General features: G+C 37.2%; 31 non-coding genes across 31 annotated transcripts; all 31 read left to right on the forward strand.

Annotated features, from left to right (window-relative positions):
* Positions 1-78: 78 nt before the first annotated feature.
* On the forward strand, positions 79-197 carry LOC144846391 (5S ribosomal RNA). Its single transcript, XR_013613011.1, has one exon. It is a non-coding gene; the product is annotated as a 5S ribosomal RNA (ribosomal RNA).
* A 583-nt stretch (positions 198-780) lies between these two features.
* On the forward strand, positions 781-899 carry LOC144846266 (5S ribosomal RNA). Its single transcript, XR_013612889.1, has one exon. It is a non-coding gene; the product is annotated as a 5S ribosomal RNA (ribosomal RNA).
* Positions 900-1137: 238 nt separating this feature from the next.
* Positions 1138-1256, forward strand: LOC144846392 (5S ribosomal RNA). The gene has a single exon (XR_013613012.1). It is a non-coding gene; the product is annotated as a 5S ribosomal RNA (ribosomal RNA).
* A 118-nt stretch (positions 1257-1374) lies between these two features.
* Positions 1375-1493, forward strand: LOC144846394 (5S ribosomal RNA). The gene has a single exon (XR_013613013.1). It is a non-coding gene; the product is annotated as a 5S ribosomal RNA (ribosomal RNA).
* A 583-nt stretch (positions 1494-2076) lies between these two features.
* Positions 2077-2195, forward strand: LOC144846988 (5S ribosomal RNA). The gene has a single exon (XR_013613565.1). It is a non-coding gene; the product is annotated as a 5S ribosomal RNA (ribosomal RNA).
* A 238-nt stretch (positions 2196-2433) lies between these two features.
* Positions 2434-2552, forward strand: LOC144846396 (5S ribosomal RNA). Its single transcript, XR_013613015.1, has one exon. It is a non-coding gene; the product is annotated as a 5S ribosomal RNA (ribosomal RNA).
* A 585-nt stretch (positions 2553-3137) lies between these two features.
* LOC144846278 (5S ribosomal RNA) lies at positions 3138-3256 on the forward strand. Its single transcript, XR_013612901.1, has one exon. It is a non-coding gene; the product is annotated as a 5S ribosomal RNA (ribosomal RNA).
* A 237-nt stretch (positions 3257-3493) lies between these two features.
* Positions 3494-3612, forward strand: LOC144846397 (5S ribosomal RNA). The gene has a single exon (XR_013613016.1). It is a non-coding gene; the product is annotated as a 5S ribosomal RNA (ribosomal RNA).
* A 118-nt stretch (positions 3613-3730) lies between these two features.
* LOC144846398 (5S ribosomal RNA) lies at positions 3731-3849 on the forward strand. The gene has a single exon (XR_013613017.1). It is a non-coding gene; the product is annotated as a 5S ribosomal RNA (ribosomal RNA).
* Positions 3850-3969: 120 nt separating this feature from the next.
* On the forward strand, positions 3970-4088 carry LOC144846559 (5S ribosomal RNA). Its single transcript, XR_013613172.1, has one exon. It is a non-coding gene; the product is annotated as a 5S ribosomal RNA (ribosomal RNA).
* A 583-nt stretch (positions 4089-4671) lies between these two features.
* LOC144846289 (5S ribosomal RNA) lies at positions 4672-4790 on the forward strand. Its single transcript, XR_013612912.1, has one exon. It is a non-coding gene; the product is annotated as a 5S ribosomal RNA (ribosomal RNA).
* Positions 4791-5687: 897 nt separating this feature from the next.
* LOC144846301 (5S ribosomal RNA) lies at positions 5688-5806 on the forward strand. Its single transcript, XR_013612923.1, has one exon. It is a non-coding gene; the product is annotated as a 5S ribosomal RNA (ribosomal RNA).
* A 238-nt stretch (positions 5807-6044) lies between these two features.
* On the forward strand, positions 6045-6163 carry LOC144846399 (5S ribosomal RNA). The gene has a single exon (XR_013613018.1). It is a non-coding gene; the product is annotated as a 5S ribosomal RNA (ribosomal RNA).
* A 118-nt stretch (positions 6164-6281) lies between these two features.
* LOC144846400 (5S ribosomal RNA) lies at positions 6282-6400 on the forward strand. The gene has a single exon (XR_013613019.1). It is a non-coding gene; the product is annotated as a 5S ribosomal RNA (ribosomal RNA).
* A 583-nt stretch (positions 6401-6983) lies between these two features.
* LOC144846312 (5S ribosomal RNA) lies at positions 6984-7102 on the forward strand. Its single transcript, XR_013612934.1, has one exon. It is a non-coding gene; the product is annotated as a 5S ribosomal RNA (ribosomal RNA).
* Positions 7103-7339: 237 nt separating this feature from the next.
* On the forward strand, positions 7340-7458 carry LOC144846569 (5S ribosomal RNA). Its single transcript, XR_013613182.1, has one exon. It is a non-coding gene; the product is annotated as a 5S ribosomal RNA (ribosomal RNA).
* Positions 7459-8039: 581 nt separating this feature from the next.
* On the forward strand, positions 8040-8158 carry LOC144846324 (5S ribosomal RNA). The gene has a single exon (XR_013612946.1). It is a non-coding gene; the product is annotated as a 5S ribosomal RNA (ribosomal RNA).
* A 238-nt stretch (positions 8159-8396) lies between these two features.
* LOC144846401 (5S ribosomal RNA) lies at positions 8397-8515 on the forward strand. The gene has a single exon (XR_013613020.1). It is a non-coding gene; the product is annotated as a 5S ribosomal RNA (ribosomal RNA).
* Positions 8516-8633: 118 nt separating this feature from the next.
* On the forward strand, positions 8634-8752 carry LOC144847066 (5S ribosomal RNA). The gene has a single exon (XR_013613640.1). It is a non-coding gene; the product is annotated as a 5S ribosomal RNA (ribosomal RNA).
* Positions 8753-9335: 583 nt separating this feature from the next.
* LOC144846335 (5S ribosomal RNA) lies at positions 9336-9454 on the forward strand. Its single transcript, XR_013612957.1, has one exon. It is a non-coding gene; the product is annotated as a 5S ribosomal RNA (ribosomal RNA).
* Positions 9455-9692: 238 nt separating this feature from the next.
* On the forward strand, positions 9693-9811 carry LOC144846402 (5S ribosomal RNA). Its single transcript, XR_013613021.1, has one exon. It is a non-coding gene; the product is annotated as a 5S ribosomal RNA (ribosomal RNA).
* Positions 9812-9929: 118 nt separating this feature from the next.
* Positions 9930-10048, forward strand: LOC144846403 (5S ribosomal RNA). Its single transcript, XR_013613022.1, has one exon. It is a non-coding gene; the product is annotated as a 5S ribosomal RNA (ribosomal RNA).
* A 583-nt stretch (positions 10049-10631) lies between these two features.
* On the forward strand, positions 10632-10750 carry LOC144846347 (5S ribosomal RNA). Its single transcript, XR_013612968.1, has one exon. It is a non-coding gene; the product is annotated as a 5S ribosomal RNA (ribosomal RNA).
* Positions 10751-10987: 237 nt separating this feature from the next.
* Positions 10988-11106, forward strand: LOC144846404 (5S ribosomal RNA). Its single transcript, XR_013613023.1, has one exon. It is a non-coding gene; the product is annotated as a 5S ribosomal RNA (ribosomal RNA).
* A 118-nt stretch (positions 11107-11224) lies between these two features.
* Positions 11225-11343, forward strand: LOC144846405 (5S ribosomal RNA). Its single transcript, XR_013613024.1, has one exon. It is a non-coding gene; the product is annotated as a 5S ribosomal RNA (ribosomal RNA).
* A 120-nt stretch (positions 11344-11463) lies between these two features.
* LOC144846560 (5S ribosomal RNA) lies at positions 11464-11582 on the forward strand. Its single transcript, XR_013613173.1, has one exon. It is a non-coding gene; the product is annotated as a 5S ribosomal RNA (ribosomal RNA).
* A 583-nt stretch (positions 11583-12165) lies between these two features.
* LOC144846358 (5S ribosomal RNA) lies at positions 12166-12284 on the forward strand. The gene has a single exon (XR_013612979.1). It is a non-coding gene; the product is annotated as a 5S ribosomal RNA (ribosomal RNA).
* Positions 12285-13181: 897 nt separating this feature from the next.
* On the forward strand, positions 13182-13300 carry LOC144846370 (5S ribosomal RNA). The gene has a single exon (XR_013612991.1). It is a non-coding gene; the product is annotated as a 5S ribosomal RNA (ribosomal RNA).
* A 238-nt stretch (positions 13301-13538) lies between these two features.
* On the forward strand, positions 13539-13657 carry LOC144846407 (5S ribosomal RNA). Its single transcript, XR_013613026.1, has one exon. It is a non-coding gene; the product is annotated as a 5S ribosomal RNA (ribosomal RNA).
* A 118-nt stretch (positions 13658-13775) lies between these two features.
* LOC144846408 (5S ribosomal RNA) lies at positions 13776-13894 on the forward strand. Its single transcript, XR_013613027.1, has one exon. It is a non-coding gene; the product is annotated as a 5S ribosomal RNA (ribosomal RNA).
* Positions 13895-14477: 583 nt separating this feature from the next.
* On the forward strand, positions 14478-14596 carry LOC144846650 (5S ribosomal RNA). Its single transcript, XR_013613260.1, has one exon. It is a non-coding gene; the product is annotated as a 5S ribosomal RNA (ribosomal RNA).
* The last annotated feature ends 187 nt before the right edge of the window (positions 14597-14783 follow it).

The following is a 14783-nucleotide window of genomic DNA, read 5'->3' on the forward strand; positions in this document are numbered from 1 at the left end:
TTACCTTTCAATTATGTTTTTATGACAGTAACAATAAGATCTATCTAAGGTATAATCTTGAACCGCAAGTAACCGAATGTCTACAACCATACCACGTTGAAAACACCGGTTCTCGTCCGATCACCGCAGTTAAACAACGTCGGGCCTGGTTAGTACTTGGATGGGAGACCGCCTGGGAATACCTGGTGTCGTAGACCTATGTTTAACTTTTTTTAAAATTATACTAAACAAAGTTTATTTTACCTTTCAATTATGTTTTTATGACAGTAACTATAAGATCTATCTAAGGTATAATCTTGAACCGCAAGTAACCGAATGTCTACAACCGTACCAGGTTGCCTGGGAATATCTGGTGTCGTACACCTGTGTTTATCTTTTTAATAATCCTAAAATATAGTCTTTTTTAAATGTTTAGATTTTGACAAAATGTGTTTATACTGTTGATGATAGTATAAGTAAATAAATTCAAACTGTAACCGAAGTTAATCGAAAGTTTTTCAATTAAACTGCCTTGAAAACAACGGTTCTCGTCCGATCATTGAAGTTAAACAAGTTGTTGTTCAAAGACATGTTTGTTGTTGTATGTTGCTGCTGTGGTGACCGTACAAACGTCACTGTACTACGCGGGCGTCCACTTCTGTGCGCGTTTGCTTCTTAGCAACAAAGCGGCCTGAAGCTTTTGTACATGCCGCTATTGTGTTATGCTTCTTTGTACAGTGTTATTGTTTCTTTTATATTGTCTTTTTATTAATTAAAAAACGCCCAACTCAGTAACCGAATGTCTACGACCATACCACGTTGAAAACACCGGTTCTCGTCCGATCACCGCAGTTAAACAACGTCGGGCCTGGTTAGTACTTGGATGGGAGACCGCCTGGGAATACCTGGTGTCGTAGACCTATGTTTAACTTTTTTTAAATTATACTAAACAAAGTTTATTTTACCTTTCAATTATGTGTTTCTTGAACAGAAGTGTGTGCAAATACAAAAGTCATGGTTTCAGCAGCTGCTAATTTGAATCCTAGAAAATGTTCTATAATAAATTCCAAAAGTATTAGGTTATAGGATATATGTGTTTGTAGAGATTAAGACAGTGACTATAAGATCTCTATAATCTTGAACCGCAAGTTAACGAATGTCTACAACCATACCACGTTGAAAACACCGGTTCTCGTCCGATCACCGCAGTTAAACAACGTCGGGCCTGGTTAGTACTTGGATGGGAGACCGCCTGGGAATACCTGGTGTCGTAGACCTATGTTTAACTTTTTTAAATTATACTAAACAAAATTTGTTTTACCTTTCAATTATGTTTTTATGACAGTAACAATAAGATCTATCTAAGGTATAATCTTGAACCGCAAGTAACCGAATGTCTACAACCATACCACGTTGAAAACACCGGTTCTCGTCCGATCACCGCAGTTAAACAACGTCGGGCCTGGTTAGTACTTGGATGGGAGACCGCCTGGGAATACCTGGTGTCGTAGACCTATGTTTAACTTTTTTTTAAATTATACTAAACAAAGTTTATTTTACCTTTCAATTATGTTTTTATGACAGTAACTATAAGATCTATCTAAGGTATAATCTTGAACCGCAAGTAACCGAATGTCTACAACCGTACCAGGTTGCCTGGGAATATCTGGTGTCGTACACCTGTGTTTATCTTTTTAATAATCCTAAAATATAGTCTTTTTTAAATGTTTACATTTTGACAAAATGTGTTTATACTGTTGATGATAGTATAAGTAAATAAATTCAAACTGTAACCGAAGTTAATCGAAAGTTTTTCAACTAAACTGCCTTGAAAACAACGGTTCTCGTCCGATCATTGAAGTTAAACAAGTTGTTGTTCAAAGACATGTTTGTTGTTGTATGTTGCTGCTGTGGTGACCGTACAAACGTCACTGTACTACGCGGGCGTCCACTTGTGTGCGCGTTTGCTTCTTAGCAACAAAGCGGCCTGAAGCTTTTGTACATGCCGCTATTGTGTTATGCTTCTTTGTACAGTGTTATTGTTTCTTTTATATTGTCTTTTTATTAATTAAAAAACGCCCAACTCAGTAACCGAATGTCTACGACCATACCACGTTGACAACACCGGTTCTCGTCCGATCACCGCAGTTAAACAACGTCGGGCCTGGTTAGTACTTGGATGGGAGACCGCCTGGGAATACCTGGTGTCGTAGACCTATGTTTAACTTTTTTAAAATTATACTAAACAAAGTTTATTTTACCTTTCAATTATGTGTTTCTTGAACAGAAGTGTGTGCAAATACCAAAGTCATGGTTTCAGCAGCTGCTAATTTGAATCCTAGAAAATGTTCTATAATAAATTCCAAAAGTATTAGGTTATAGGATATATGTGTTTGTAGAGATTAAGACAGTGACTCTAAGATCTCTATAATCTTGAACCGCAAGTTAGCGAATGTCTACAACCATACCACGTTGAAAACACCGGTTCTCGTCCGATCACCGCAGTTAAACAACGTCGGGCCTGGTTAGTACTTGGATGGGAGACCGCCTGGGAATACCTGGTGTCGTAGACCTATGTTTAACTTTTTTAAATTATACTAAACAAAATTTGTTTTACCTTTCAATTATGTTTTTATGACAGTAACAATAAGATCTATCTAAGGTATAATCTTGAACCGCAAGTAACCGAATGTCTACAACCGTACCAGGTTGCCTGGGAATATCTGGTGTCGTACACCTGTGTTTATCTTTTTAATAATCCTAAAATATATATAGTCTTTTTTAAATGTTTACATTTTGACAAAATGTGTTTATACTGTTGATGATAGTATAAGTAAATAAATTCAAACTGTAACCGAAGTTAATCGAAAGTTTTTCAATTAAACTGCCTTGAAAACAACGGTTCTCGTCCGATCATTGAAGTTAAACAAGTTGTTGTTCAAAGACATGTTTGTTGTTGTATGTTGCTGCTGTGGTGACCGTACAAACGTCACTGTACTACGCGGGCGTCCACTTCTGTGCGCGTTTGCTTCTTAGCAACAAAGCGGCCTGAAGCTTTTGTACATGCCGCTATTGTGTTATGCTTCTTTGTACAGTGTTATTGTTTCTTTTATATTGTCTTTTTATTAATTAAAAAACGCCCAACTCAGTAACCGAATGTCTACGACCATACCACGTTGAAAACACCGGTTCTCGTCCGATCACCGCAGTTAAACAACGTCGGGCCTGGTTAGTACTTGGATGGGAGACCGCCTGGGAATACCTGGTGTCGTAGACCTATGTTTAACTTTTTTAAATTATACTAAACAAAGTTTATTTTACCTTTCAATTATGTGTTTCTTGAACAGAAGTGTGTGCAAATACCAAAGTCATGGTTTCAGCAGCTGCTAATTTGAATCCTAGAAAATGTTCTATAATAAATTCCAAAAGTATTAGGTTATAGGATATATGTGTTTGTAGAGATTAAGACAGTGACTATAAGATCTCTATAATCTTGAACCGGAAGTTAACGAATGTCTACAACCATACCACGTTGAAAACACCGGTTCTCGTCCGATCACCGCAGTTAAACAACGTCGGGCCTGGTTAGTACTTGGATGGGAGACCGCCTGGGAATACCTGGTGTCGTAGACCTATGTTTAACTTTTTTAAATTATACTAAACAAAATTTGTTTTACCTTTCAATTATGTTTTTATGACAGTAACAATAAGATCTATCTAAGGTATAATCTTGAACCGCAAGTAACCGAATGTCTACAACCATACCACGTTGAAAACACCGGTTCTCGTCCGATCACCGCAGTTAAACAACGTCGGGCCTGGTTAGTACTTGGATGGGAGACCGCCTGGGAATACCTGGTGTCGTAGACCTATGTTTAACTTTTTTTTAAATTATACTAAACAAAGTTTATTTTACCTTTCAATTATGTTTTTATGACAGTAACTATAAGATCTATCTAAGGTATAATCTTGAACCGCAAGTAACCGAATGTCTACAACCGTACCACGTTGAAAACACCGGTTCTCGTCCGATCACCGCAGTTAAACAACGTCGGGCCTGGTTAGTACTTGGATGGGAGACCGCCTGGGAATACCTGGTGTCGTAGACCTATGTTTAACTTTTTTTTAAATTATACTAAACAAAGTTTATTTTACCTTTCAATTATGTTTTTATGACAGTAACTATAAGATCTATCTAAGGTATAATCTTGAACCGCAAGTAACCGAATGTCTACAACCGTACCAGGTTGCCTGGGAATATCTGGTGTCGTACACCTGTGTTTATCTTTTTAATAATCCTAAAATATAGTCTTTTTTAAATGTTTACATTTTGACAAAATGTGTTTATACTGTTGATGATAGTATAAGTAAATAAATTCAAACTGTAACCGAAGTTAATCGAAAGTTTTTCAACTAAACTGCCTTGAAAACAACGGTTCTCGTCCGATCATTGAAGTTAAACAAGTTGTTGTTCAAAGACATGTTTGTTGTTGTATGTTGCTGCTGTGGTGACCGTACAAACGTCACTGTACTACGCGGGCGTCCACTTGTGTGCGCGTTTGCTTCTTAGCAACAAAGCGGCCTGAAGCTTTTGTACATGCCGCTATTGTGTTATGCTTCTTTGTACAGTGTTATTGTTTCTTTTATATTGTCTTTTTATTAATTAAAAAACGCCCAACTCAGTAACCGAATGTCTACGACCATACCACGTTGAAAACACCGGTTCTCGTCCGATCACCGCAGTTAAACAACGTCGGGCCTGGTTAGTACTTGGATGGGAGACCGCCTGGGAATACCTGGTGTCGTAGACCTATGTTTAACTTTTTTTAAATTATACTAAACAAAGTTTATTTTACCTTTCAATTATGTGTTTCTTGAACAGAAGTGTGTGCAAATACAAAAGTCATGGTTTCAGCAGCTGCTAATTTGAATCCTAGAAAATGTTCTATAATAAATTCCAAAAGTATTAGGTTATAGGATATATGTGTTTGTAGAGATTAAGACAGTGACTATAAGATCTCTATAATCTTGAACCGCAAGTTAACGAATGTCTACAACCATACCACGTTGAAAACACCGGTTCTCGTCGGGCCTGGTTAGTACTTGGATGGGAGACCGCCTGGGAATACCTGGTGTCGTAGACCTATGTTTAACTTTTTTAAATTATACTAAACAAAATTTGTTTTACCTTTCAATTATGTTTTTATGACAGTAACAATAAGATCTATCTAAGGTATAATCTTGAACCGCAAGTAACCGAATGTTGCCTGGGAATATCTGGTGTCGTACACCTGTGTTTATCTTTTTAATAATCCTAAAATATAGTCTTTTTTAAATGTTTACATTTTGACAAAATGTGTTTATACTGTTGATGATAGTATAAGTAAATAAATTCAAACTGTAACCGAAGTTAATCGAAAGTTTTTCAACTAAACTGCCTTGAAAACAACGGTTCTCGTCCGATCATTGAAGTTAAACAAGTTGTTGTTCAAAGACATGTTTGTTGTTGTATGTTGCTGCTGTGGTGACCGTACAAACGTCACTGTACTACGCGGGCGTCCACTTGTGTGCGCGTTTGCTTCTTAGCAACAAAGCGGCCTGAAGCTTTTGTACATGCCGCTATTGTGTTATGCTTCTTTGTACAGTGTTATTGTTTCTTTTATATTGTCTTTTTATTAATTAAAAAACGCCCAACTCAGTAACCGAATGTCTACGACCATACCACGTTGAAAACACCGGTTCTCGTCCGATCACCGCAGTTAAACAACGTCGGGCCTGGTTAGTACTTGGATGGGAGACCGCCTGGGAATACCTGGTGTCGTAGACCTATGTTTAACTTTTTTTAAATTATACTAAACAAAGTTTATTTTACCTTTCAATTATGTGTTTCTTGAACAGAAGTGTGTGCAAATACCAAAGTCATGGTTTCAGCAGCTGCTAATTTGAATCCTAGAAAATGTTCTATAATAAATTCCAAAAGTATTAGGTTATAGGATATATGTGTTTGTAGAGATTAAGACAGTGACTCTAAGATCTCTATAATCTTGAACCGCAAGTTAGCGAATGTCTACAACCATACCACGTTGAAAACACCGGTTCTCGTCCGATCACCGCAGTTAAACAACGTCGGGCCTGGTTAGTACTTGGATGGGAGACCGCCTGGGAATACCTGGTGTCGTAGACCTATGTTTAACTTTTTTAAATTATACTAAACAAAATTTGTTTTACCTTTCAATTATGTTTTTATGACAGTAACAATAAGATCTATCTAAGGTATAATCTTGAACCGCAAGTAACCGAATGTCTACAACCATACCACGTTGAAAACACCGGTTCTCGTCCGATCACCGCAGTTAAACAACGTCGGGCCTGGTTAGTACTTGGATGGGAGACCGCCTGGGAATACCTGGTGTCGTAGACCTATGTTTAACTTTTTTTAAAATTATACTAAACAAAGTTTATTTTACCTTTCAATTATGTTTTTATGACAGTAACTATAAGATCTATCTAAGGTATAATCTTGAACCGCAAGTAACCGAATGTCTACAACCGTACCAGGTTGCCTGGGAATATCTGGTGTCGTACACCTGTGTTTATCTTTTTAATAATCCTAAAATATAGTCTTTTTTAAATGTTTAGATTTTGACAAAATGTGTTTATACTGTTGATGATAGTATAAGTAAATAAATTCAAACTGTAACCGAAGTTAATCGAAAGTTTTTCAATTAAACTGCCTTGAAAACAACGGTTCTCGTCCGATCATTGAAGTTAAACAAGTTGTTGTTCAAAGACATGTTTGTTGTTGTATGTTGCTGCTGTGGTGACCGTACAAACGTCACTGTACTACGCGGGCGTCCACTTCTGTGCGCGTTTGCTTCTTAGCAACAAAGCGGCCTGAAGCTTTTGTACATGCCGCTATTGTGTTATGCTTCTTTGTACAGTGTTATTGTTTCTTTTATATTGTCTTTTTATTAATTAAAAAACGCCCAACTCAGTAACCGAATGTCTACGACCATACCACGTTGAAAACACCGGTTCTCGTCCGATCACCGCAGTTAAACAACGTCGGGCCTGGTTAGTACTTGGATGGGAGACCGCCTGGGAATACCTGGTGTCGTAGACCTATGTTTAACTTTTTTAAATTATACTAAACAAAGTTTATTTTACCTTTCAATTATGTGTTTCTTGAACAGAAGTGTGTGCAAATACCAAAGTCATGGTTTCAGCAGCTGCTAATTTGAATCCTAGAAAATGTTCTATAATAAATTCCAAAAGTATTAGGTTATAGGATATATGTGTTTGTAGAGATTAAGACAGTGACTATAAGATCTCTATAATCTTGAACCGCAAGTTAGCGAATGTCTACAACCATACCACGTCGAAAACACCGGTTCTCGTCCGATCACCGCAGTTAAACAACGTCGGGCCTGGTTAGTACTTGGATGGGAGACCGCCTGGGAATACCTGGTGTCGTAGACCTATGTTTAACTTTTTTAAATTATACTAAACAAAATTTGTTTTACCTTTCAATTATGTTTTTATGACAGTAACAATAAGATCTATCTAAGGTATAATCTTGAACCGCAAGTAACCGAATGTCTACAACCGTACCAGGTTGCCTGGGAATATCTGGTGTCGTACACCTGTGTTTATCTTTTTAATAATCCTAAAATATAGTCTTTTTTAAATGTTTACATTTTGACAAAATGTGTTTATACTGTTGATGATAGTATAAGTAAATAAATTCAAACTGTAACCGAAGTTAATCGAAAGTTTTTCAATTAAACTGCCTTGAAAACAACGGTTCTCGTCCGATCATTGAAGTTAAACAAGTTGTTGTTCAAAGACATGTTTGTTGTTGTATGTTGCTGCTGTGGTGACCGTACAAACGTCACTGTACTACGCGGGCGTCCACTTCTGTGCGCGTTTGCTTCTTAGCAACAAAGCGGCCTGAAGCTTTTGTACATGCCGCTATTGTGTTATGCTTCTTTGTACAGTGTTATTGTTTCTTTTATATTGTCTTTTTATTAATTAAAAAACGCCCAACTCAGTAACCGAATGTCTACGACCATACCACGTTGAAAACACCGGTTCTCGTCCGATCACCGCAGTTAAACAACGTCGGGCCTGGTTAGTACTTGGATGGGAGACCGCCTGGGAATACCTGGTGTCGTAGACCTATGTTTAACTTTTTTTAAATTATACTAAACAAAGTTTATTTTACCTTTCAATTATGTGTTTCTTGAACAGAAGTGTGTGCAAATACCAAAGTCATGGTTTCAGCAGCTGCTAATTTGAATCCTAGAAAATGTTCTATAATAAATTCCAAAAGTATTAGGTTATAGGATATATGTGTTTGTAGAGATTAAGACAGTGACTATAAGATCTCTATAATCTTGAACCGCAAGTTAACGAATGTCTACAACCATACCACGTTGAAAACACCGGTTCTCGTCCGATCACCGCAGTTAAACAACGTCGGGCCTGGTTAGTACTTGGATGGGAGACCGCCTGGGAATACCTGGTGTCGTAGACCTATGTTTAACTTTTTTAAATTATACTAAACAAAATTTGTTTTACCTTTCAATTATGTTTTTATGACAGTAACAATAAGATCTATCTAAGGTATAATCTTGAACCGCAAGTAACCGAATGTCTACAACCATACCACGTTGAAAACACCGGTTCTCGTCCGATCACCGCAGTTAAACAACGTCGGGCCTGGTTAGTACTAGGATGGGAGACCGCCTGGGAATACCTGGTGTCGTAGACCTATGTTTAACTTTTTTTTAAATTATACTAAACAAAGTTTATTTTACCTTTCAATTATGTTTTTATGACAGTAACTATAAGATCTATCTAAGGTATAATCTTGAACCGCAAGTAACCGAATGTCTACAACCGTACCAGGTTGCCTGGGAATATCTGGTGTCGTACACCTGTGTTTATCTTTTTAATAATCCTAAAATATAGTCTTTTTTAAATGTTTACATTTTGACAAAATGTGTTTATACTGTTGATGATAGTATAAGTAAATAAATTCAAACTGTAACCGAAGTTAATCGAAAGTTTTTCAACTAAACTGCCTTGAAAACAACGGTTCTCGTCCGATCATTGAAGTTAAACAAGTTGTTGTTCAAAGACATGTTTGTTGTTGTATGTTGCTGCTGTGGTGACCGTACAAACGTCACTGTACTACGCGGGCGTCCACTTGTGTGCGCGTTTGCTTCTTAGCAACAAAGCGGCCTGAAGCTTTTGTACATGCCGCTATTGTGTTATGCTTCTTTGTACAGTGTTATTGTTTCTTTTATATTGTCTTTTTATTAATTAAAAAACGCCCAACTCAGTAACCGAATGTCTACGACCATACCACGTTGAAAACACCGGTTCTCGTCCGATCACCGCAGTTAAACAACGTCGGGCCTGGTTAGTACTTGGATGGGAGACCGCCTGGGAATACCTGGTGTCGTAGACCTATGTTTAACTTTTTTTAAATTATACTAAACAAAGTTTATTTTACCTTTCAATTATGTGTTTCTTGAACAGAAGTGTGTGCAAATACCAAAGTCATGGTTTCAGCAGCTGCTAATTTGAATCCTAGAAAATGTTCTATAATAAATTCCAAAAGTATTAGGTTATAGGATATATGTGTTTGTAGAGATTAAGACAGTGACTCTAAGATCTCTATAATCTTGAACCGCAAGTTAGCGAATGTCTACAACCATACCACGTTGAAAACACCGGTTCTCGTCCGATCACCGCAGTTAAACAACGTCGGGCCTGGTTAGTACTTGGATGGGAGACCGCCTGGGAATACCTGGTGTCGTAGACCTATGTTTAACTTTTTTAAATTATACTAAACAAAATTTGTTTTACCTTTCAATTATGTTTTTATGACAGTAACAATAAGATCTATCTAAGGTATAATCTTGAACCGCAAGTAACCGAATGTCTACAACCATACCACGTTGAAAACACCGGTTCTCGTCCGATCACCGCAGTTAAACAACGTCGGGCCTGGTTAGTACTTGGATGGGAGACCGCCTGGGAATACCTGGTGTCGTAGACCTATGTTTAACTTTTTTTAAAATTATACTAAACAAAGTTTATTTTACCTTTCAATTATGTTTTTATGACAGTAACTATAAGATCTATCTAAGGTATAATCTTGAACCGCAAGTAACCGAATGTCTACAACCGTACCAGGTTGCCTGGGAATATCTGGTGTCGTACACCTGTGTTTATCTTTTTAATAATCCTAAAATATAGTCTTTTTTAAATGTTTAGATTTTGACAAAATGTGTTTATACTGTTGATGATAGTATAAGTAAATAAATTCAAACTGTAACCGAAGTTAATCGAAAGTTTTTCAATTAAACTGCCTTGAAAACAACGGTTCTCGTCCGATCATTGAAGTTAAACAAGTTGTTGTTCAAAGACATGTTTGTTGTTGTATGTTGCTGCTGTGGTGACCGTACAAACGTCACTGTACTACGCGGGCGTCCACTTCTGTGCGCGTTTGCTTCTTAGCAACAAAGCGGCCTGAAGCTTTTGTACATGCCGCTATTGTGTTATGCTTCTTTGTACAGTGTTATTGTTTCTTTTATATTGTCTTTTTATTAATTAAAAAACGCCCAACTCAGTAACCGAATGTCTACGACCATACCACGTTGAAAACACCGGTTCTCGTCCGATCACCGCAGTTAAACAACGTCGGGCCTGGTTAGTACTTGGATGGGAGACCGCCTGGGAATACCTGGTGTCGTAGACCTATGTTTAACTTTTTTAAATTATACTAAACAAAGTTTATTTTACCTTTCAATTATGTGTTTCTTGAACAGAAGTGTGTGCAAATACCAAAGTCATGGTTTCAGCAGCTGCTAATTTGAATCCTAGAAAATGTTCTATAATAAATTCCAAAAGTATTAGGTTATAGGATATATGTGTTTGTAGAGATTAAGACAGTGACTATAAGATCTCTATAATCTTGAACCGGAAGTTAACGAATGTCTACAACCATACCACGTTGAAAACACCGGTTCTCGTCCGATCACCGCAGTTAAACAACGTCGGGCCTGGTTAGTACTTGGATGGGAGACCGCCTGGGAATACCTGGTGTCGTAGACCTATGTTTAACTTTTTTAAATTATACTAAACAAAATTTGTTTTACCTTTCAATTATGTTTTTATGACAGTAACAATAAGATCTATCTAAGGTATAATCTTGAACCGCAAGTAACCGAATGTCTACAACCATACCACGTTGAAAACACCGGTTCTCGTCCGATCACCGCAGTTAAACAACGTCGGGCCTGGTTAGTACTTGGATGGGAGACCGCCTGGGAATACCTGGTGTCGTAGACCTATGTTTAACTTTTTTTTAAATTATACTAAACAAAGTTTATTTTACCTTTCAATTATGTTTTTATGACAGTAACTATAAGATCTATCTAAGGTATAATCTTGAACCGCAAGTAACCGAATGTCTACAACCGTACCACGTTGAAAACACCGGTTCTCGTCCGATCACCGCAGTTAAACAACGTCGGGCCTGGTTAGTACTTGGATGGGAGACCGCCTGGGAATACCTGGTGTCGTAGACCTATGTTTAACTTTTTTTTAAATTATACTAAACAAAGTTTATTTTACCTTTCAATTATGTTTTTATGACAGTAACTATAAGATCTATCTAAGGTATAATCTTGAACCGCAAGTAACCGAATGTCTACAACCGTACCAGGTTGCCTGGGAATATCTGGTGTCGTACACCTGTGTTTATCTTTTTAATAATCCTAAAATATAGTCTTTTTTAAATGTTTACATTTTGACAAAATGTGTTTATACTGTTGATGATAGTATAAGTAAATAAATTCAAACTGTAACCGAAGTTAATCGAAAGTTTTTCAACTAAACTGCCTTGAAAACAACGGTTCTCGTCCGATCATTGAAGTTAAACAAGTTGTTGTTCAAAGACATGTTTGTTGTTGTATGTTGCTGCTGTGGTGACCGTACAAACGTCACTGTACTACGCGGGCGTCCACTTGTGTGCGCGTTTGCTTCTTAGCAACAAAGCGGCCTGAAGCTTTTGTACATGCCGCTATTGTGTTATGCTTCTTTGTACAGTGTTATTGTTTCTTTTATATTGTCTTTTTATTAATTAAAAAACGCCCAACTCAGTAACCGAATGTCTACGACCATACCACGTTGAAAACACCGGTTCTCGTCCGATCACCGCAGTTAAACAACGTCGGGCCTGGTTAGTACTTGGATGGGAGACCGCCTGGGAATACCTGGTGTCGTAGACCTATGTTTAACTTTTTTTAAATTATACTAAACAAAGTTTATTTTACCTTTCAATTATGTGTTTCTTGAACAGAAGTGTGTGCAAATACAAAAGTCATGGTTTCAGCAGCTGCTAATTTGAATCCTAGAAAATGTTCTATAATAAATTCCAAAAGTATTAGGTTATAGGATATATGTGTTTGTAGAGATTAAGACAGTGACTATAAGATCTCTATAATCTTGAACCGCAAGTTAACGAATGTCTACAACCATACCACGTTGAAAACACCGGTTCTCGTCGGGCCTGGTTAGTACTTGGATGGGAGACCGCCTGGGAATACCTGGTGTCGTAGACCTATGTTTAACTTTTTTAAATTATACTAAACAAAATTTGTTTTACCTTTCAATTATGTTTTTATGACAGTAACAATAAGATCTATCTAAGGTATAATCTTGAACCGCAAGTAACCGAATGTTGCCTGGGAATATCTGGTGTCGTACACCTGTGTTTATCTTTTTAATAATCCTAAAATATAGTCTTTTTTAAATGTTTACATTTTGACAAAATGTGTTTATACTGTTGATGATAGTATAAGTAAATAAATTCAAACTGTAACCGAAGTTAATCGAAAGTTTTTCAACTAAACTGCCTTGAAAACAACGGTTCTCGTCCGATCATTGAAGTTAAACAAGTTGTTGTTCAAAGACATGTTTGTTGTTGTATGTTGCTGCTGTGGTGACCGTACAAACGTCACTGTACTACGCGGGCGTCCACTTGTGTGCGCGTTTGCTTCTTAGCAACAAAGCGGCCTGAAGCTTTTGTACATGCCGCTATTGTGTTATGCTTCTTTGTACAGTGTTATTGTTTCTTTTATATTGTCTTTTTATTAATTAAAAAACGCCCAACTCAGTAACCGAATGTCTACGACCATACCACGTTGAAAACACCGGTTCTCGTCCGATCACCGCAGTTAAACAACGTCGGGCCTGGTTAGTACTTGGATGGGAGACCGCCTGGGAATACCTGGTGTCGTAGACCTATGTTTAACTTTTTTTAAATTATACTAAACAAAGTTTATTTTACCTTTCAATTATGTGTTTCTTGAACAGAAGTGTGTGCAAATACAAAAGTCATGGTTTCAGCAGCTGCTAATTTGAATCCTAGAAAATGTTCTATAATAAATTCCAAAAGTATTAGGTTATAGGATATATGTGTTTGTAGAGATTAAGACAGTGACTATAAGATCTCTATAATCTTGAACCGCAAGTTAACGAATGTCTACAACCATACCACGTTGAAAACACCGGTTCTCGTCCGATCACCGCAGTTAAACAACGTCGGGCCTGGTTAGTACTTGGATGGGAGACCGCCTGGGAATACCTGGTGTCGTAGACCTATGTTTAACTTTTTTAAATTATACTAAACAAAATTTGTTTTACCTTTCAATTATGTTTTTATGACAGTAACAATAAGATCTATCTAAGGTATAATCTTGAACCGCAAGTAACCGAATGTCTACAACCATACCACGTTGAAAACACCGGTTCTCGTCCGATCACCGCAGTTAAACAACGTCGGGCCTGGTTAGTACTTGGATGGGAGACCGCCTGGGAATACCTGGTGTCGTAGACCTATGTTTAACTTTTTTTAAAATTATACTAAACAAAGTTTATTTTACCTTTCAATTATGTTTTTATGACAGTAACTATAAGATCTATCTAAGGTATAATCTTGAACCGCAAGTAACCGAATGTCTACAACCGTACCAGGTTGCCTGGGAATATCTGGTGTCGTACACCTGTGTTTATCTTTTTAATAATCCTAAAATATAGTCTTTTTTAAATGTTTAGATTTTGACAAAATGTGTTTATACTGTTGATGATAGTATAAGTAAATAAATTCAAACTGTAACCGAAGTTAATCGAAAGTTTTTCAACTAAACTGCCTTGAAAACAACGGTTCTCGTCCGATCATTGAAGTTAAACAAGTTGTTGTTCAAAGACATGTTTGTTGTTGTATGTTGCTGCTGTGGTGACCGTACAAACGTCACTGTACTACGCGGGCGTCCACTTGTGTGCGCGTTTGCTTCTTAGCAACAAAGCGGCCTGAAGCTTTTGTACATGCCGCTATTGTGTTATGCTTCTTTGTACAGTGTTATTGTTTCTTTTATATTGTCTTTTTATTAATTAAAAAACGCCCAACTCAGTAACCGAATGTCTACGACCATACCACGTTGACAACACCGGTTCTCGTCCGAACACCGCAGTTAAACAACGTCGGGCCTGGTTAGTACTTGGATGGGAGACCGCCTGGGAATACCTGGTGTCGTAGACCTATGTTTAACTTTTTTTAAATTATACTAAACAAAGTTTATTTTACCTTTCAATTATGTGTTTCTTGAACAGAAGTGTGTGCAAATACCAAAGTCATGGTTTCAGCAGCTGCTAATTTGAATCCTAGAAAATGTTCTATAATAAATTCCAAAAGTATTAGGTTATAGGATATATGTGTTTGTAGAGAT

The sequence above is a fragment of the Antedon bifida genome, chromosome 6 (assembly GCF_963402885.1).
Source record: "Antedon bifida chromosome 6, ecAntBifi1.1, whole genome shotgun sequence".
NCBI lineage: Eukaryota > Metazoa > Echinodermata > Crinoidea > Comatulida > Antedonidae > Antedon > Antedon bifida.